The sequence below is a fragment of the Somniosus microcephalus genome, chromosome 7 (genome assembly GCF_052327205.1).
Source record: "Somniosus microcephalus isolate GS21.2 chromosome 7, FLI_Smic_1.0, whole genome shotgun sequence".
Lineage (NCBI taxonomy): Eukaryota > Metazoa > Chordata > Chondrichthyes > Squaliformes > Somniosidae > Somniosus > Somniosus microcephalus.
This window is the reverse complement of record NC_140993.1, coordinates 137,558,207-137,580,657: the sequence shown is the minus strand read 5'-3', so window position 1 is coordinate 137,580,657 and position 22,451 is coordinate 137,558,207. Positions and strand designations below refer to the sequence as shown.

The 22,451-nt window shown below is 43.6% G+C and overlaps 1 protein-coding gene across 5 annotated transcripts in view; it reads right to left on the bottom strand.

Moving 5' to 3' along the window:
• Positions 1 to 22,451, bottom strand: part of fam110b (family with sequence similarity 110 member B) — a 174,902-nt gene that overhangs the window by 78,861 nt on the left and 73,590 nt on the right. For 4 of the 5 annotated variants that reach the window (XM_085992983.1, XM_085992982.1, XM_085992981.1 and 1 more), the window contains one exon: positions 20,828 to 20,908. The gene's annotated coding sequence lies outside the window, so the exon portion shown is untranslated. Of the gene's footprint in view, positions 1 to 6,971; positions 7,077 to 20,827; positions 20,909 to 22,451 lie in introns of those variants that run through there. The other variant, XM_085992987.1, reaches the window with a different exon arrangement.

Genomic DNA, 22,451 nt, shown 5'->3' with positions numbered 1-22,451 from the left:
TTGTACCACTCCTCGCTAAAAATGCAGTAAAACATGTTCAAGTATTTGTTTGTTATTGCACATCTATAACCAGACTATTTCTGTTCCTGAAAGGCATTCTCCCCATCCAATTTTCTCCACTTCTGATAGCAGTGATTTATGGTCAGTTACAGTTCCACACACAATAGCAGATATCTGGCATCTCACCCAAGCGGCATTGCTTCATGTCTGTGCCTAGACAGCAAATGTTGGTGGGTTCTTCAACTTTGGGGAATCACAGGTTAGGTTAGCCCAATCCTGACCATGAATGCCCACTTGCCAGTAGAGGTTATCAGATCGCAATTAGGAATGGGAACCTTAACTAATTTTTATTATTCCAGATGAACATTAACTTCCAGCAGAGAAAAAGAGAACTCTCATTTATATAGCGCCTTCCACAACCTCAGGATGTCCCAAAGCGCTCTACAGCCAATTAATTATTTTTAAGTGGAGTCACTGTCGTAATGTAGGAAACGTGGCAGCCATCGTGCACACAGCAAAGTCCCACAAACAGCAATGAAATAAATGACCAGATAACCTGTTTTTTTGAGTGATATTTATGAAGGGATAAATATTGGGAGGACTCCCCTGCTCTTCTTCCAATAGTGTCATAAAATCTTTACTTCCACCCGCGAGCAGGCAGTGCCTTGGCAGTCTTGAGGAAGTGCTGCACTGTCAGAGGAGCACCTCTAACAGTGCAGCACTCCCTCAGGACTGCACTGAAGTGTCAGCCTAGATTTTGGGCTCAAGTCTCTGGAGTAGGACTTAAACCCACAACCTGATTCGGAGGAGAGGGTGCTACCACAGAGCCACGGCTGACACCTAACTCAATACTGGGCAAGTATCAAACCTGGGAACTTCCTAGTGTATGGCTCAGTATCACACCGATGCATTTACCTATTAAACAATTTGGAGAAGGGAAGCTCTGGCATTAGAAGTTTAAATACTGCTAGTTTTCTTTCTTCATTCAAGCACTGTGAATTATGAAGTTGCTCTGCTCCACGAAGAAACCACCCAACATTTATGCAGCTAGAATTGTCTTTCAAAAAATGATGGGTCACTTTGAGCCCTCGTGCTAAACCTGTGGAAAACTTCATAGCTCAAAAAGTCATCTAAATGAGAACAAAGATCAGAGTCATTGGTGTGAATGATCAATGGCAGCCAATATAATTTTAAAGCTAGGAGCTGGTGTCATCTGGCAGCTCCAGCAGAGAATGAACAGGGCTTGTCTGTTTCAAGCTAGACTGCAGCAGGCCACTACACACAGTGGTGAAAACGAGGGCTTAAAAGCTGAAAGTACAAATTTTAATTTTAAACAACTTCCACTAATGATGGAAAGATTTTGATTGTTTTTGGTGTGTAAAACCAATGGACAATTAGAAGCTTGTCTGTGTGATAGCCCATGCCAGAGAGAAAACTCTACCGTTGATCAGGAGAAAAAAGGTCTGCGGTGGATGCCAGAATTAAGCCTTTTATTTAGCAAGGGAATCACCTGGTAACCAGGATGCTATTTTCTTAAAGGGACAATATCTTTGGTGCTCTTCCCCCATGGAATTATGGCAGTATCCTATTTGTGCATGGATGTGCATCAATGAGAAAAGATGGGTATTCTTTTAACATATTCAAACAATCCATTCTAGATTTGCATTTGGGTATATCAAGATTAATTAAAAGTAATTACAAAGTATTAATCTAAATCAAAGGCTTGAGTGTCCTAAATTGAAACCACAAAGCTAATTTAGTTTATAACACCATCTGATCCCAGAGATTAAAGTATCGTCTTGTTTCATGAAATTGCATCTTACAGATCTGGCAGAAGTGGTTTTATTCAAGCTTTAGATCTTTCTATGTCAACAGAAGCGGTTAGCATTATCCATAATAATGATATTCATCTCAAAGATAATTGTGAGGTTTATACAGGTTTATCAAGCAAAGAATCTGTAAGTGAGTTCATGCTAAATCTGTGTCCATTATTTGTATTAGTTGTAAAGAAATTGGGTTTTCATCCTGTTTCAAATTTTAAAATATACTGTTTTTATCTTTTCATTCAAACTTTAGTTGGGCCATAGTTGTCAAATTCAATCTGGTGCCTGTTAACTGCTGACCCTGTTGAGGACTCTTGTCAATTTATCTTGATTAGCTTACAAAAAGAGGCAAACATATAAGACCTACCTGGAGTATAGGTGCTAGCTTCAAAGAATGGCAATTCTCTTAATAATAATCACCTGAAGACGGACCCGCATCAGGTTTGGTTAGTTCTTCAGATAATGCTTGCTTCGTTATTGCAAGGAAGAGACAGCGTCATCGCGGTAATGAGTGTCCCATCAGAAGGTATCTTCCACGCCTATGTAACTGGAGTTTCCCTGTGCCCATTCATGTGCACGTTTTGGCTACTGCTCTGGACCCGAGCCCATCACTTCTATTTCCCTTTTTCTCTCCCCTTAATTCTTCTTTTCTCTTTACCCCTCCTAAGCCCCTCTCTCATGTAGTCATGCCTCCTTTCACTCCCCTCTTGGGTACTCTGCCCTCCTAAATCCTTACCTCAACCCTTCAGCACTCTTCAACCTTCCTACTCTCCTGCTGCTATCCCAGGCTTTACTCCCTTGAAGCCTGCAGCTTCACTCTGTGCCTCTTGGCATGCTCAGAAGGGCCCATCGAGGCACTCGTCGCTGCCTCCTTACGAACAGCAACTCCAACTGTCCCATCCTCCTCTCACTGACCTTCCCACCCAATGCACATGCTGGTGGCTAATCCTGCCAATCTCCTTCCCGCCCCACTCACCCCTCTCAGCACTGACCCCGTGGACTCCACCAGCGGATCGGCTATCAGTGTCCCTCTTCGCATCTCCCATCAGAATGTTTGTTCACTTGTGAGCAAGGCCCGCGCCATCCATGAGTTTATTGTGGATGATTGCATCAATATCCTTCACGGACACCTGGCTGAGGGGTGATGACACCTTCCCCCTTAATGAAGCTCCCCGCCCGACTATACCCTCCACCACTTCCCCCGCCCAAACTGCCAGTGGCAGTGTAGCCCTCATCACCAAATCACACCTTGGTCTGTCCCCCTACTCCAGATACCTCCTCCTCCTCCTTTGAGATCTCGCCTTGCTCCACCCCCTTGCCTCTCATTTTAAATCCTCGTTCTCTACCACCCACCCAAATTTCTCACCAAGATATCGCCACTGCTTGCCTCCCTCAGCCTCTGCTCCAAGCAACTTCTCATCCTTGGTGATTTCAACTTCCATCTCAACCCTTCATGCTCTCCAAGTTCACTGCCCTCCTATCCTCCCTAAATCATTCCCTCCACATTAATACCCCTACGCATGGCCACCCCATTGACCTTGTCATTTCACGCGGCCTCACTACTCCTAACGTGTCAAGCACAGACAAAGCCATCTCTGATCATTTTCTTGTATTCCTCTCTACCCGCATTCCCCCACCACCCCCCCTACTTCCTTCTGTGTCTGCTCCTGGAAAAAACTCCCCCCAAGTCACTTACAACTGCACTTTCAAATTCCCAACTGTCTAGCCTTTGGCCCTCCATTCACCATGACATTTCTGCAGCTCCCAATCTGCTCAATCACACCCTCACTTTTGCCTTTGATGCACTTGTCCCCATTAAAACCATTACTCTCACTGTGGTCACCCCCCCCGGTATGGTCCTCATCTCCACTCCCTTAAGTCCAAGGGACGCCAACTTGAACATCTATGATGGACAACTGTTATGAGCATTCATCGCCTGATCTGACTGGACCACAAAGCACTATTGGGTCCTGCTCTCATCTGCCAAAACTGCTCACTATTCCAGAATCATCCTGGAATGCAAAGATAACCCCCAGATTCTCTTCTCTACTACAAACCATCTTAAACCCCTCTCCACTGCCTCCTCCACCCTCACCTCCAACAACAAATGCAAGGAGCTCATGGACTTTTGTCACAATGATTGAGACCATCTGTTCAGCTGCCTCTGCTGCTTCCTTCGCTTCCCCTATCCAACCAGGCCAAACTTCCTCTAAAGTTACCCCCTGCCCTAGCCATGAACATCTTTCTCTAGTTTCTCTCCCATCTCTCCCTCGGAGCTCATCTTGTCCATGAGACCCACCTCCTGCTCCCTCAATCCTATTCCCACCAAACTGCTGACCACCCAACTTCACTTCCTGGCCCAAATGTTAGCTGATATTGTTAACGGTTCCCTCTCCTCAGGTACTGTCACCCTCCCCTCAAGTCTGCCATCATCACCCCTCTCCTCAAAGAAAACACCCTTGACCCCTCTGTCCTTGCAAACTATCGCCCCATCTTCAACCTCCTTTTCATCTCCAAAGTCCTTGAACATGTTACGATTGCAAAATACTGCAGATGCTGGAAATCCGAAATAACAACAGAAAATGCTGGAAAAACTCAGCAGGCCAGGCAACATCCGTGGAGAGAAATTAGAGTCGACGTTTCGGGTCTAACCCTTTTTCAAAACTGGAAAGGAAATGAAATAGATCGAAAGGCAGGGCTGCGAGAAAACAAAAGAAGTGAAGAGACATTAAGAGGTATTCAAAACGAGACGAGATGGTGATAGGACAAGTGGAGACAAAAGACGGCTCAGATTAGGTGTGAAATGTTCTGGCAGAATGAGACAGCTGCCATGTGGGAGAGAGAAAAAAAAAGGGGGGGGGGGGGGAGGGAAAAATTTAAACAAAGGGGTGGATAAAAAAGTAAAAATAATAGGGGCCGAGGTTATGATCTGAAATTGTTGAACCCCCCTTTCCTTTTTTTCCCCTCTCCCACGTGGCAGTGGTCTCATTCTGCCAGAACATTTCACACCTAATCTGAGCGGTCTTTTGTCTCCACTAGTCCTATCACCATCTCGTCTCGTTTTCAATACCTCTTAATGTCTCTTCACTTCTTTTGTTCTCTCCCAGCCCTGCCTTTCGATCTATTTCATTTCCTTTCCAGTTTTGAAAAAGGGTTAGACCCGAAACGTCGACTCTAATTTCTCTCCACAGATGTTGCCTGGCCTGCTGAGTTTTTCCAGCATTTTCTGTTGTTATTCCTTGAACATATCGCCTCCCAAATCCGTGCTCATCTTTCCTGCAACTCCATCGAGTTCGAATCCCTCCAATCGAGTTTCCACTCCTGCCACGGCACTGAAACAGCCCTTATCAAAGTAACAAATGACACCATATGGGAATGTGACCATGGTAAATTATCCCTCCTCATCCTTCTCGACCTATCTGCAGCCTTTGATACGGTTAACCAAACCATCTTCCACCAACACTTTTCTGTCAGCCAGCTGGTTGGGGCTGCACTTGCCTGGTTCCATTCTTATCCATCTAATTGTAGCCAGAGAATCACCTGCAATGGCTTCCCTTCCCGCTCCTGTAACATTACCTCTGGTGTCCCGCAAGGATCTATCCTTGGCTCCCTCCTATTTCTCATCTACATGCTGCCCCTTGGCAACATCATCTGAAATTTTTTTTCTAATTCTATGAAAACACGTAATTTCCACATGCACATTGATGACACCCAGCTTTACCTCACCACCACCTCTCTCAACCCCTCCACTGTCTGATTTGTCACACTGCTTGTCCGACCTCCAGTACTGGATGAGTAGAAATTTCTGCCGGCTAAAATATTAGGAAGACTGAAGCCAGTGTGTTCGGTCCCTGCTACAAACACTAGCCATGACTCCATCCCTCTCCCTGGCAACTGTTTTGAGGCTCAACCAGACCTTTCGTAACCGTGGCATCATATTTGACACAGAGATGAGCTTCAGACCAAATATCCGCTCCATCAAGACTGCCTACTTCCACTTTGTAACACTGCCCAATTCTGCCCCTGCCTCAGCTCATCTGCTGCTGAAACTCACATCTGTACTTGTTACCTCTAGACTTGACTATTCCAACGCTCTCCTGGCCGGTCTCCCAGCTTCCACCCTACATAAACTGGAGCTCATGCAAAACTCTGCTGCCTGTGTCTTAACTCACACCAAGTCCCGTTCACCCATCACCCCTGTGCTCGTTGACCTACATTGGCTCCCGGTCCGGTAATGCCTCAATTTTAAAATTCTCATCCTGGTTTTCAAATTTCTCCATGGCTTCACCCCTCCCCATCGCTATAATCTCCTCCAGCCCTACAAGCATTTTGGATTTCTGCACTCCTCCAATTCTGGCCTCTGGTGCAGCCCCAATTTTAATCACTCCACCAATGCCGGCCGTGCTTTTAGCTGCCTGTGCCCCAAGCTCTTGAAATCCCCTCCCCTGCCCCGCCCCGCCTCCCCCAAACCTATCCGCCTCGCTACCGCTCTCCCCTCCTTTAAGACGTGCCTTAAAATCTCTCTCATGTAAGCTTTCAGTCACCTGTCCTAATATCTCCTTACATGACTCGGAGTCAAATTATGTTTGATAACGCTCCCGTGAAGTGCCTTGGGATGTTTTACTATGTTAAAGGTGCTCTATAAATACAAGTTGTTGTTGTCATCATCAGTATTGTATCAAATTACACGACATGACAAATGTATTTTGTCGTAATGGCCTCAAGTTCACTAGTCATCTTCAGTTCACTTGTAAACCCTTATGCAAGTCACTGTGACAAGAGTCTTGTGGTGCCAAGAGTTCAAGTTCTGTATCATTTGAAGCTCTGAAAAGATGGACTCTTCATATTCCAAAAAGTGAGTGATGGTACTAGTGCTGGGGGGCATTCCCAGGTCACATACAGCATATTTAGTTCCAGTGTAAAGCTCCCTCTAATCTGCCTCAACCTCAATTTGAAACAACCCCCTCTACTGTATTAGTATGACATTTTTCCATTCCATACACCAGCCAGTTTGTGGGTTAAATGAGATTAACTTGTGCCAAATTAAGGACACTGATTTTATAGTTAATAAATTAACCCATACAGATGGTTAAAGGATACATTAATGCAGTGTCACGCACACATTCAACAACTTAAAGTGAGCATTACCTGCACAGATGCCATTTTAGGTTTTCCTGCTTTTTGCAGCTGCTAATACTTATAATACTGCATCATTCCCAGAAAGGTCACACTTCTTTGTCACAGCGCTGAAAAAATTGATTTGTTTAAATTGGTTGACATTTAATATTGTTAATTTTGCTATACTGGAGTTTCACAGTTTGGAACCTGTATTTGAGGGCTGAACAAAAGGTATCCTAAGCCAAGTTAACATGTGTACCAAAATCTTCAGCAATCTGAATAAACTTAAATGTGTGTAAAATCAATGTAATTCTGTGTAAGATTTTTACCTTTTTTCATTTCTTATATTTTTCCGTAAGGGCCTCCATTCAGCCTCATCAGTCTGAATGGCATGGTAACTCAGGTGCAGAGTGAAAGCTACATGCTATCCGACAAGAGCGAACTTTTTTTTTATATTAAGTGAGAGTTAACACAGGACACTCCCTCCATCCCAGCAGCTGCTTCCAGAATGAATTGGCTGCCCATCTATGCCAGTGAATGGTGCATGCAACAGGGGGCCTAGAGGAGGGATTTAAATAAAAAAAGGATAAAGGAAAAGAAAAATGGACAAAAATTCCTCACAGCCACAGCAGTCAAATTCAAGTGTCGGGCAACCACAAGGCTGAAACAGCAGAACCACATTTCTGGTTAAAAGCAGCTGTTTAATTTGTATGTAAATTCAGACAAATTAGACAATTAGTTCTCCTGCTTTTCCATTAAATCATAATGGGCCAGAACTTCGGGTCCCCCACGGGTGAGTACACGCTGGGTACTCGCACGTAGGCCCAACGAAAGTGCCGGTTTCGTGCATGCGCGGGAAACCGGAAATTCCATTCCCTTAAAGGAAGGGGTTCACAGGTCGAACGCGTGCGCCAGAGAGGCAGTGCGTACGCCTGGAACTTCCGGTTTTTTTTGCAGGTTTCTCCGGGTGGGCAAGTCTCCAGGAGCTAGGCTTCTAAAAAGCAGTCGCAAGGCCTGCTTTTTAAGTGGTGAATTAAGTAAAATTAAAACTTTTTTCCCCCCCACAGGTTTATTATTTTTAAATACTTTAAAGAAAGGCAAGTTTATTTTTAGCCCTGTTAGAAACTAATTAATTTTTTCAAAAATTTAAATTGTTTAAAAGTTATTTTATGTAATTTAGTTATTTTAAAAATGTGATTTTTAAAAATTTATTTGAAGTTTTAGTTATGTTTTGGGGCTGAATTGTATTCATAGATTTGACAGGCCTTCCTGTCAAATCTATGAATACAGATTCCCTGCTACCATTGGCTCTCCATGGCCCACGTGATCCCAGGGGACGCTTCGAACTAACTGCACCCCTGGGATACGCTAGCACTGCGTGCCGGCAGCTGGAGCAGGCCCAGGATCGGAATCCCACGTGGGCCCACAGCACAACAGGCAGCGCGCTAGGTAAGTGCAGGTCGGAGGCTTGCACCTGCAGGAAGCCTCCGACCCGAATTTCTGGGCCAATGTTTATACTGTAGAATGTTTCCACAATTTAGGAGGATAAAAAAAGTAAATGAATTTTCATTATATCCTGCCCCACAGTAAGAGTACATGGGATTGGCCAGTGGAGACCGCCTGCCAGCTTACACTGCCTGGACTCCACATGCCTCTGATTGGCTCTGGTCTCAAGCCCATTTTGAAGTGAACAGCATCACATTGGGCGGGAGTTTTAAAAACTAGCTGGTTTAGCAGGCAAAACACACTAGAGGGACGATTTTATGAGACCACTCTGCAGGTTTGGAGCCATGCCATTCAGCAGTGGAAATCAATAACTTGGAACACTCACTGTCCAATTATTTCCTGCATTCATTTTAATAGCCAGAAAATCATGGGCAGCACACCCCTGAATTTCCAATATGTAGAATCACAAGATTACCGCTCAGATTCCAACAACTTTGTACACAAATCAGGCACTCATTTTGTACTATAAACAAGTGATTAGCGGTGAAATCAGAGACGTTCTTGCATGACTAGCAAGCCATCATAGAAATTGTCATTTAAAAATACTAAGAGTTTTCAGATTCTACCAGACCATGTGACATTAGCAGTATTAAAAATACTGCAGTGTTTAAAGTTGAATAATCTTTTTTCGAAAATAGAAAAGCTGCTATCATCTACCTTCTGCTTAGACTGACCCACTGTTCTAAAACTATTTTAGTCTTCTTTCTAAAAGTAAATCAGTTACATGGAGGTCATCATTTGGTGAACTGGATTTTCTGTGAACTGGCAGGCTGTCTGACAAAGGATTCTCCAGTAGTAACTAATTGAAAAGCTTTTCAAAGAGTCCCTCAACAGGCCCGAAAGCCCTGTGCACTTTCAGGAAACACAGCTGCGTATGAAATATTATAAACAAACCTTATTTACCTTTCCACACAGCATACAACCAGGATCTTCCAAGGTCACTAAATTCACCCATGTCTAGAGAACAATATTTTATTGTCTTTCAGCAAGTTAGTTTGAATCCCATATAAAGAAGTGAAAATTATATATAGTAACACCTAAACACTACAGAACAAAAACAAATAGAACAGGTTGTGTTATTACTATATTCTGGAACATTGGGCCCTTCTGTGATACACCCAATGTCCACATCTGTAAGTCATGCATCAGGACAGGACGACTTCCTGAAAAAATGGAAACTGGTTTGAATATGGATTATGTTAACTAGACTAAATACCAGAAAGCAGCACAAAAAAATCTGAAAATTATCAATTTTTAAAAACGGTATAACCAGTGCTACAGATTGTAGTACTCATTTACAAAAACATCTGGTTACACAAAAACAATGCATTCATTATTTTTGATCTGACTTCATAAATCAGTGCTTCGGAGGATGGTTTCTTCCAATCACACTTGGGTAACATGTAGGACAGAAGAGATTTTTCCAACACATCTCAAGAGAAGATTTGCTCTGTTCACTATTTGTGCTGTTGGAAGAGTCCAGTTATGGACATGGGTTCCACAGACAGACGCACTGCTCCTTCTTCATCCCAATAGGGGATGTCAGCCAGTGGCTCAGTGGGTAGCACACTCGCCTCGGAGTCAGAATCCAGGCTGACACACCAGTGCAGTTCTGAGGAAGTGCCACACTGTCGGAAGTGCCTTCTTTCGGATGAGACATTAAACAGAGGCCCCAATCTGCTCTCAGGTGGACGTAAAAGATCCCATGGCACTATTTTGAAGAAGAGCAGGGGAGTTATCCACAGTGTCCTGGCCAATATTTATCACTCAATCAACGTATCAAAAAAACAGATTATCTGGTCATTATCACATTGCTGTTTGTGGGAGCTGGCGGTGTGCAAATTGGCTGCTGCGTTTCCCACATTACAACAGTGACTACACTCCAAAAAGTACTTCATTGGCTGTAAAGTGCTTTAAAATGTCTGGTGGTTGTGAAAGGCACTTTATAAGTCTAAGCAAGTCTTTCTTTCTATTTGTAGAAAAATTGTGAACTAATTCTTCATTTTGCTACAAATAAATATAGTGAACTTCCCCCTACTGGGATGAAGGAGGAGCAGTATTTCTGTCTGTGGAACAAATGTCCATAGCTGGACTCTTCCAACAGCACAAAATGTTTTGACATTTGGAACTTCAGTTGGTATTTTTTTGTTAAACTACATCCTTTGTGTCATTAACTTTTTTCACCTTTAAACAAGACCAGAGCATTTTTATTTTACCACTAGTTAATGTTTACTACTGTAAATGCTGAACATCTAAACATATGTGCACATGTTCAAAGCACTTTCATTATTGAGTTCAATCTCTTAACACCCACTGTTCTTCCCTTAGCCAGCCACACCAGAGTCAACAGGAATTAAAAGTTAAATAACAGACTACAACGCTGAAGCTAAGCATGCAGGTGCAGCAGGCGGTTAAGAAGGCAAATGGCATGTTGGCCTTCGTAGCAAGAGGGTTCGAGTACAGGAACAAGGATGTCTTGCTACAGTTGTACAGGGCCTTGGTGAGACCGCACCTTGAGTATTGTGTGCAGTTTTGGTCGCCTTATCTGAGGAAGGATGTTCTTGCCATGGATGGAGTGCAGCGAAGATTCACCAGGCTGATACCTGGGATGGCAGGAATGACGTATGAAGGAGAGATTGTGTCGATTGGGCTTATACTCACTGGAGTTTAGAAGATTGAGAGGGAATCTCATCGAAACCTATAAAATTCTGTCAGGCCTGGACAGACTAAATGCAGGAAGGATGTTTCTGATGGCTGGGGAGTCCAGAACCAGGGGTCACAGTCTAAGGATAAGGGGTAAGCCATTTAGGACTGAAATGAGGAGGAATTTCTTCACCCAGAGAGTGGTGAACCTGTGGAATTCTCTGCCACAGAGGGCGGTGGAGGCCAGTTCATTAAATATATTCAAAAAAGAGTTGGATATATTTCTTAAGGCTAAAGGGATCAAGGGATTGGGGAGAAGGCAGGGACAGGGTACTGAATTTGGATGATCAGCCATGACCTCATTGAATGGCGGAGCAGGCTCAAAGGGCCAAATGGCCTACTCCTATCTTCTATGTTTGTGTGTTACAACCTATAATGTACTGGGGTAAATTGAGGCCACTTGTGGAATCTGCATTACTCTGCGTGTCAAGTCCTTTAAAAATGATCCCACTATTTTTAATTCCCTGGTTCAGTAGAGGCATAATCCATCATTGCTATTTTATTATAGTTTCAGCTACTGCTCGAGGCCATGCAGGAATGACAGAAAGCTGAAAAGGACTAGAAATATAGCTCAAATCTATTCTTCACCAAATGGAGCAGCAAAGGCTTTTCTCATCTCTCTTCAATGACAGCTAAGTCCCAAAGTAGCTTAAGCTTGTGGTGCATGTCTGAGCAGTCATCCTTCATAGTGTGGAGCTCCAGGCATGCAATGGAAGGGCTTCCTTTGGCCCATATGAAGCTCTGAGAAGAATGTGTGCCAAGAAGGAGATAATGGTTGCAAGGATAGGGGGCTCCAGCCGACACTGACTTACCACTTAGAACCACGGAGGGGTGTCAGTCTGCACTGACTGATATTAGACAACATCTAAGTGAAATAACAGAAAATGCTGGAAAAACTCAGCAGGCCAGGCAACATCCGTGGAGAGAAATTAGAGTCAACGTTTCAGGTCAAAACCCTTTATCAAGACTAAAGAGGCACAGGGAATGAAATAGATTAAAGAGGCCGGGCTGGGAGAGAACAAGAGACATTAAGAGGTATTCAAAACGAGACGAGATGGTGATAGGACTAGTGGAGACAAAAGACAGCTCTAGATTAGGTGTGAAATGCGCTGGCAAAATGGGAGACAGCTGCCATGTGGGAGAGAGAAAAAAAAAAGGGGGAAACCAAAACAAAGGCGTGGATAAAAAATATAAGTAAAAATGTAATAGGGGCCGAGGATATGATCTGAAATTGTTGAACTCGATATGGAGTCCGGAAGGCTGTAAAGTGCCTAATCGGAAGATGAGGTGCTGTTCCTCGAGTTTACGTTGAGCTTCCGTGGAACAATGCAAGAGGCCAAGGACGGTGAGGTCAGAGTGGGAATGGGGCGGTGAATTAAAATGACAGGCGACCAGAAGCTCGGGGTCACCCTTACGGACTGAACGGAGGTGTTCCGCAAAGCGGTCACCCAATCTGCGTTTGGTCTCCCCAACGTAGAGTAGACTGCATCGTGAGCAGCAAATACAGTATACTAGATTGCAAGAAGTACAAGTAAATCGCTGTTTCAGCTGGAAGGGGTGTTTGGGGCCCTGGACAGTGGGAAGGGGGGAGGTATAGGGGCAGGTGTTACATCTCCTCCGCTTGCACGGGAAGGTGCCAGGCGAAGGGGAAGGGGTGCTGGGGGTGATAGAGGAGTGGACTCGGGTGTCTCGGAGGGAGCGGTCCCTACGGAATGCTGAAAGGGGAGGGGAGGGGAAGATGCATTTGGCGGTGGGATCACTTTGGAGGTGGCGGAAATGGCGGAGGATGATCCATTGAATGTGGAGGCTGGTGGGGTGAAAGGCGAGGACAAGGGGAACCCTATCGTGGTTCCGGGAGGGAGGGTGCAGGGGTGAGGGCAGAAGTGCGGGAGATAGAACTGACACTGTCGAGGGCCATGTCAACCACGGTAGAGGAGAATCCTCGGTTGAGGAAAAAGGAAGACATGTCCGAAGCACTGGTGTGGAAGGTGGCATCGTCGGAGCAGATGCGGCGGACGCGGAGAAACTGGGAGAATGGAATAGAGTCCTTACAGGAGGCGGGGTGGGAGGAAGTGTAGTCCAGGTAGCTGTGGGAGTCAGTGGGCTTGTAGTGAATATTGGTCAATAACCTATCCCCAGAGATGGAGAAGTCGAGGAAGGGAAGGGAAGAGTCAGAGATGGACCATGTGAAGGTGAGGGAAGGGTGGAAATTGGAGGCAAAGTGAATGAAATTGTCCAGTTCCGGGCGAGAGCAGGAAACGGCACCGATACAGTCATCAATGTATCGGAAAAAGAGGTGAGGGAGGGGACCAGAGTAGGACTGGAACAAAGATTGTTCCACATATCCCACGAAAAGGCAGGCATAGCTAGAACCCATGCGGGTACCCATAGCAACACCTTTGATTTTGAGGAAATGAGTGGAGTTAAAGGAGAAGTTGTTCAATGTGAGAACAAGTTCAGCCAGGTGGAGGAGGGTAGTGGTGGATGGGGACTGGTCAGGCCTCTGTTCAAAGAAGAAGCAGAGCACCCTCAGGCCATCCTGGTGGGGGATGGAGGTGTAGAGGGATTGTACGTCCATGGTGAAAAGGAAGCGGTTGGGGCCAGGAAACTGGAAACTGTTAAAGTGGCGGAGGGCGTCCGAAGAGTCGCTGATGTAGGTGGGAAGAGACTAGACAAGGGGAGAAAAGATAGAGTCGAGATAGGAAGAGATAAGTTCCGTGGGGCAAGAACAGGCTGAAAGGATGGGTCTACCAGGGCAGTCCTGTTTGTGGATCTTGGGAAGGAGGTAGAAGTGGGCTGTGCGGGGTTGGGGAACGATGAGGTTGGTGGCCGCCAGGGGCGGGAGAGGAGGAGGAGAGAGAGAGAGAGAGAGAGAGAGAGAGAGAGAGAGATATGTAACAACATGTCACAACCTGAGGACTGTTTAAAATTAAGACTGTTTAAAATTAATATTGAACGTACCAAATGAAGTACAAAGACTGTTTAAAATTAATATTGTTTAAAAGTAATATTGTATGTACCCAACAAATGTCAAATCGATTGACACCTACAGAATGTTGGAAAACTGTACCTTTTTGCTATGTAAGCTTTGGCAATATGGTTCTCTGTAAACTTTCATGCCAATAAAGCATTTTAATTGGAAAATAATTGGAGAGAGAGAGAGAGAGAGAGAGAGAGAGAGAGAGAGAGATCTCCAGAGGAGATGAGGTCAGTGACAGTCTTGGAAATGGTGGTTTGATGTTCGGTAGTGGGGTCATGGTCCAGGTGGAGGTGTCGGAGAGTTGGCGTTCGGCTTCCGCTAGGTAGAGGTCAGTTCGCCAAACAACAGCACCACCCTTGTCAGCAGGTTTAATGACAATGTCAGGGTTGGATCTAAGAGAATGGAGTGCTGCAAGTTCAGAGGGAGGTAGGTTGGAGTGAGTGAGGGGAGCAGAGAAATGGAGACGACCGATGTCACGGCAGCAGTTAGCGATGAAAAGATCTAGAGAGGGCAAGAGGCCAGGGGGAGGGGTCCAGGTAGAATGGGAATTCTGAAAGCAGGAGAAAGGGTCAGTTGTGAACATCTAAGTGAAGTGGACTCCCACTGTCCTCATTTGTGCTGTGTTTAAATTAAGGTTGAGGATGATTTCATTCACAATCAAGTTATAAATGAAAGCCTGCTACTATATACCTCTACATTTTTTTTTTAAAGTTACAAAAATAATCTTGAGAGAAAAAACTTACACTGATCTAAAGAGATTAAACTTTCACAACCTCAATCACAGCCGGAGGTCAATTTTCTATATACGCAGCTTGTTTCTAGCTCTACAAACAGCTGTTGTTACTGACTGCTGTTTTTTTATTTTAAAAAGCAGCAGTAACATACAGGTTCCCAGAGTGATTGCACAAAACAAAAACTAAACCTTTCCTGGGATTAGCAGTTAAGTGTTGCTAATGCTAGTGAATTAATTACCATTCAAAAGCTCCATTGTCTATATGGCACTATGCAATTAATTGCTTTAAGATAAATTATTTCATTCTGCAGAGTTTCTAGTATAGTATTGTGGTTTAAATTTCTCAAAATTATTACTAAATGTGTTTGTGAATAATTCATGTTACTTTGCTTTTTGTGTACTGCTCTGTACTTGGGTTTAAAAAAATTAATGATCATGGTCAACCTTCATCCCCTTTTGCACACTGCTGAAAAACAAGTTTCACAACTGATTCCTGCTATGTGTAATAGATTACAATTTAAATTTCAGTAAACATTAAAACATATTAATTTTTGACCATGCATCCCTTCCTAAAATGGTCTGCTTTTTGCTTCGTTATTTTTCTGTCTACATTTTTCTTCAACATTCCCAATCGTGTATCTCATTACTCATGTTACTTCCATCTTTCTTTATTTAATTCATTACCACACTGTGAAGATTGTTGTACTAGAAAGCAAAAGGAGAAATACCCATTCACCATCTCTTTCCTTAACTGCCTCAACAGAAGCTTTCGGAAATCAAAACAGAAGCACAATTGCAATAATCCAATCTCTGCTCTTCCAGAGGTGAAGGCACTTTTTCACGACTGCAACTCATACTCAAAAACAGAGAAGCAAAAAGATGGCTGCCCTTGCTGTCGTTTTGCCTCAAGTTTTATTTTTAGCAGCTTTTGATAGTGACAGAAAGTGAACAAATTGAGAGGAGATAAAAAAGGAAAAATAATTTCTCCTTTCCTAAACACTCTTATCTGATAGTTTTAAGCACTTAATGAAGGTGGAACAATTGGCTGAAAAATACAGGAGACTGGAAAAGCCAACACACTGGGAGAGCTTCTGTTTTGTCAGATACATTAAAATAGCTCTTGATTAAACAGCAGATATCTCTGCAGTAATGGACAGTCTTTACTCCACTGAGGAAAAAAGGAAAATCAGCTAATCTGCAGGCTCTCAGCTTTCCAACAGTATGCGAGGACAAAAAGCAATATCTTGCCACAGCTATTTGTAGATATTACTTGGCAAGTGCAAAATTTTCCTCTTTGAAACTGGTTTTACTCTGCAGCTAAAATAAATGCTTTTGTTGACCTGCCAAATGCAAACTGAAGCAAGGAGCGTGCGGTAAAGCTGTATCATTAAATGTATTGATTAAAATGCATTATCCAATTAGTCACAGATCTAGAAAATTAAAAACTAGCCTCTAAGCAAACTTGAGAATGCAATCAGTGTTAATGTGCTTGCAACTAGTCCAATGGCTTTCAAAATCAGAGATGTGTTTCCATGACAACTCACTGCATGTAGGATCATTCTACATGTTAACTGTACCATAGACCTGAATTTGTAAAATCCATTTTTTTGCTGTCTGCAAATCAGAATTTCCCAAAACAATGTTAAATATTTGGGCTGTCATGAACATTGAAAGATTGTTCAATAGATTTCCCTTTGAAATAGAGTTTTTACCAGAAATAATGGCACCAGCATTTCAGAGCCATAAAAAGTGTTTTCTCATACTGTATATCAGATCCTTTGTTCAATTGCTTCCATTCTCCATGCTGTTTTGGCCAAACGTACATCAAGTGGTTTGCAGTAGCCAGAGTAGATAAATCTCATCTCCTGTAGAAGTGCTCCAATTGGTTTGATGGCAAGGTAGCATGTGCACCCTCAGAAGTGACATTAACTAATCCAGTGTCATCTATTTTCTGCCTTGCAAGCAATAAATTAGATAGGGCCTAGGAAGTGGACATAGTTTCATAATCAAATATATTGGTAAAGCATGCAAATCGGGTTCTGATGAGGCATTTCACTGTGTTCAAAACATTAGAATTCAGATTACTAAATTAAATGGACAAGCTGTAACCTCAGACTAAAACAGCTCTAATAAACAGGAATAAGTGCCACGCGCTATCTAGTAATTTATCCAACATTAGACAGTATCCAACATACTTCATTTCTCAAGGGAGGTTACTAACCACAAGCAAGACTTCCAAGATGATAAAACTCCTGCTATTCGCTGCCAAATAAGGAATCAGACCATATCCCTTTTAAATGCTTCAAATGAAGTGATAGTCATTGCAGTATCACTACTGGCGGGAGGGTATAATTACAATGCGACAAGTTTGCTTAGGCAGTTTCCATTATAAATATGGAGACAGGAATTTAGTGGAAATATAGACGGAATGTATGAGTTTAAAATGGGGACTGAATTACTTCGACACTCCCCAGTCCAATTATGTCCAGCCTCTACCCCAACTCTACCTGAAGCACTATACTTAGATTTTGATAATCCATGTGCAATGCCACAGGAGATCAACAAGTTCCAATTAATAGACTGAAACTTATGGGCTGCACATATGCAATTTTCCAATGTGCACTCCTGCCAGCAGCGAGCATGTGGAAGATTTACCCTTAAACGTTTAAAGTTGCACCCAGCCACCTATGGGTATTAGCTGAGGAAATTATAAGAGAGCTCTGCCTATATATGACCTGTGGCCCTCTTGGCAGAGGGAAATGGAAGAAGGGTAGTGATGCGCATGGTACTTGCATATTGTTATCTCTGATGGGAGAAAGCACATTCTAGCAAGTACACTCCAAGATCTTGAATTGTTTTTGTTATTCTTGGATAAGAATATTCTAGAGGGTCTGGAAATAAGAGCAGTTAGTGATTACCACACTATTTTGTGTGTTTCTTTGGACATAGCCGGTAGGAAGGTGGCATGCAGTATAATTCAGCAATGGTATCCAAAATTATTGTTGTTTGCTGTATCTTAAACAACTTTACGCTGCAAAGGAGCCTCAGCATGGGGCATACAAGCAGCAGAAACAATGGAGACCAAGAAACAGAAAATGTTTGCACAAGGAATCGGTCCCTCAGCATAAGTCATAAAACAGGGTGCAATAGACGACACATTTAGTTAATTGCCTGAAATAGTCAAGACCCAACAGTCATCTGCACATGTCAAAAACACCTGCCAAATAAATCAGTGCCTCTATTAGCCTCAGCTGTACATCAAAACCCATGAATACAACAGCATTCCTTTCCAAATATATTAGTTTGCCTCATACCAAAAGAACACTTAAGCCACATTACAGTATTAATCAACTCAACTTTTATTAACCCTTACAATATGTGGTGTGTTTTGCTCCAGTGCCTCCCCAGAGTGAAAGTGCATGGTGCATGTCTTCTACTTCCCTAATGTGTGCTCCTTCGAAGTGTATCCCTAGTGGGTAAAGGAAGTTTATGGATCACCTTTCACATCCTCAGATGGACGCCTGCTGCACATCAGTTCACTCCCTTCTTGTGCTGGGTCGACAGATGGTACTGCAGCTACAAGCATCAACAGATATTGAGCCTGGATATTTATCCAACACCTCTGTAGCCATTTGGGAGGATCATCGGAGAGAAAAAGAGGCTTTGCCCTGAGAGACAAAAGCATCATGTGTGCCGGTTTTTGACATCTCCTGCTGTTGAAACTCCCTCAGCCTGGCTACAAATCTGTTTGGGAACAGACCACTGGGCAGCTACAAGCTTGATGAAGCCCTTCATTACGTGGTTCCTCAGCATGGTATGCCAAGAGGACAGACTGATTTCAACCAGAGCTCAAGGACTCCACAGCATTCATTAAGAAAATAAAAAAATAAACTTACATTTAAACAGCACTTTTCAGAAACTCAGGCTTTAGGACGGAAATAATACGGTTTAAAAGATGCTGTCAAATAATACACCGACTCACCAAAACCACAGTATCTCCAGACAGGTGGTGGATAGGTGCACCATCTGTTCTATGACCTATATTGGCTCCCGGTCAACCAACTCGATTTTAAAATTCTCATCCTCATGTTCAAATCCATCCATAGTCTCCTTGCCTGTCCCTATCTCCATAACCTCCTCCAGTTCTGCAACCCTCAACTATGCGTTCCTCCAATTCTGGCCTTGTGCACCCTCCAATTCCTTTGCCAGGCACGCTGTGCCTTTCAGTCATCTAGGCCTTAAGGGAATTGCCTCCCTAAACTTCTACAGCGTTTTCTTTTCTTTTAAGACACTTCTTAAGAACTTCCTCTGTGACCCTTGCACTAATGTTTCCTTCTTTGGGTCGGTGTCAGTTTCTGTCTGATTACACTCCTGTGAAGTGCCTTGGGATGTTTTACTGCATTAAAAAGGTACAATATAAATGCAATTTGTTGTTGTTCTATGTCACTGCAATTTATGAGATCCTTAGAAAAGCTAGGATGTAAACAAGCCCGAGGTCCCAAAGAACAGCCAACAAAGTACTTTTTTTTTAATGAAGTGTAGTCACTGCTGTAATGTAGGGAAACATGGCAGCAATTTGCTTACAGCAAGATGCCACACAGTAAAAAGGAAAGGCTTGCATTTATATAGTGCCTTTCACAACCTCAAGTCTTCCCAAAGCGCTTTACAGCCAATGACACGGCAGCCAATTTGCGCACAGCAAGCTCTCACAAACAGCAATGTGATAATTTAATGACCAAATAATTTTTTTTTTAATTTTTTTTTTTTTTTTTTAAAAGTGATGTTAATTGAGGGATAAAGATTGGTCAGGACACCGAGGAGAACTCTCATGCTCCTCGTCGAAATAGTGCCATGGGATCTTATGTCCACCCGATAGTGCAGTTGGGGCCTCGGCTTAACGTCTCATCCGAAAGACGGCACCTCTGACAGTGCAGCACACCCTCAGTACTGCACTGAAGTGTCAGCCTAGATTTATGTACTCAAGTCTGTGGAGTGGGACCTGAATCCACAACCTTCTGACTCAGAGGAGAGAGTGCTACCCACTGAGCCACAGCTGACACTTTAATTTCAGTACTGAAATAAAAGACCAAATAATCTGTATTGGTGGTGCTGGATATGGAATAAATGTTAGCCAGGCCAAGAGAACTTTTCTTTGCTACAGGATCTTTTATGTCCAGCTGTAGGCATACAGGGCCTCGGTTTACCATCTCACCTTGTTGGGAAAAAAAGCAGCCATTTTAACCGAATTAACATATCTACTTCCAAATGCACCTACATGCAAGGCAGCCAATCAAACAGCCAATTTTTCATTAGTATGCTTGCAATAGCTATTTAATCTGGACACTTGAATCCAAAACAAAAAATTCTAAGTACGTTTACTGAACTTCTTCACAAAAGTTAGCTTATTGCAGTACACCACAGTACCACACACTTCAGTTGTATTCATTTTCATGCACGCTACTAGCTTGCAAACAGGGCAGTTATCTTTATCTACAAGGGCTGAAATTACAAGGCTCTTGTGCTGGCTTCCAGCCTTGCTAGCGGAGGTCAAGGAGTTGGGTCTACAGTGTTGTAGCTCTATTTCCGACTGTGCTTGGGCCTGGTGAGGCTCCGAGTCACAGCAGAACCTTGCTGTTTCAGCAATACTTTAAGCATTTCAAAGCACACTAAACTGTAATTACTGACAGCACAAAAAGAAAACATGATAAACAGTTAAGCAACAATTTGAGCATTATTCATTGATGTTACCTCTTAAATGGTGTCAGGTGTAACATTTGGTGTGTGTGTAGAAGGCAGCCAGATTGGGAGGGAGTGGGAGGGAAAATTACACGAGAAAATTCTTACAATACCAGACTAAGACAGGTGTGCCTGGAAATCTTTCCCAATTTGGCTGGCAGACAACACAAATAGCTTTAGGCCTAAAATAATAGTTTAAAAAGATGTTGTCAAATAATACCAACTCACCATAACCGACAGGTGGTGGGTAGGAGCACTTTGCCTTCTGTATCTCACTGCAATTGATGAGATCCTTAGAAAAGCTAGGATCTAAACAAAAAAAAACGATGAATATAATACAAACAAGAGCCAAACAGAAATGCTGAAGTCCCTTATTTGCATAACAATTGCATTTATATAGCACCTTTAACGTAGTAAAATGTTCCAAGGCACAACAACGTTATCAAACAAAATTTGACACCGAGCCACATAAGGAGATTTTAAGACACGTGACCAAAAGCTTGGTCAGAGGTAGGTTTTAAGGAGCATCTTAAAAAGGAGAGCGGTGTAGAGAGGCTGAAAGGTTTAGAGGGGGAATTCCAGAGTTTAAGGCCTAAGCAGCTGAAAACACGGTGAAGCGATTAAAATCAGAAATGTGCAGGAGGTCAGAATTTGAGGAGCACAGAGATCTTGGAGGGTTGTAGGGCTAGAGGAGGTTATATTGATAGGGAGGGGTGAGGCCATGGGGGAGTTTGAAAACAAGGATGAGAATTTTAAAATCAAGGCCTTGCCAGACCAGGAGTTAATGTAGGTCAGCGAGCACAGGGGTGATGGGTGAACGGGACTTGGTGCGAGTTACGTTACAGGTAGTAGAGCTTTGGATGAGTTCAAGTTTACGGAGGGTGCAAGGTGGGGGGCCAGTCAAGAGTGCATTGGAATAGTCAAGACTAGAGGTAACAAAGGCATGGCTGAGAGTTTCAGATGAGATGAGGCAGGGCCGGAGACGTTGGTGTTGCGGAGGTGGAAGTAGGCAGTCTTGGTGATGGAGGATATGGGGTCGGAAGCTCAGCTCAGGGTAAAATAAGAGACAAAAGGTTATGAATGATCTGGTTCACCCTCAGACAGTTGCCAGGGAGAGGGATGGATGCAGTGGCTAGGGAACAGAATTTGTGGCTTCAGTCTTCCCAATATTTAATTGGAGGAAATTTCCGCTCATTTAATACCGGATGTCGAACAAGCAGCATGACAAATCAGAGGCAGTGGAGGGGTCGAGAGAGGCTGTGGTGAGGTACAGCCGGGTGTCATCAATGTACATGTGGAACCGGACATGTTTTCGGATGATGTCGGCAAGGGGCAGCATGTAGATAAGAAATAGGACGGGGGCCAAGGATAGATCCTTGGGGGGACTCCAGAGGGCAGTCCCACTACGCTGGACAATGGAGGAGATGTGTTGGAGGATGATGGTGTGGTCAACCGTATCAAAGGTTGCAGATAGGTAGAGAAGAATAAGGCGGGGTAGTTTACCTGGGTCACTGTACATAGGATGTCATTTGTGACTTTGATAAGGGCTGTTTCAGTGCTGTGGTAAGAACAGAAACCAGATTGGAGTGATTCAAATATGCAGTTGTGGGAAGGGCAAGCACGACTTTGGGAAGCGACACGTACAAGGACTTGAGTGGAAAGGGAAATTGGAGATGGGGGCAGTAGTTTGCAAGGACAGAGGGGTCAAGGGTGGGTTCTTTGAAGAGGGGGCAATGACAGCAGATTTGAAGGAGCAGGGACAGTACCTGAGGAGAGGGAAACATTAACATCAGCTAACATGAGGGCCAGAATGGAAGTTGGGTGGTCAGCAGTTTGGTTGGAATAAGGTCGA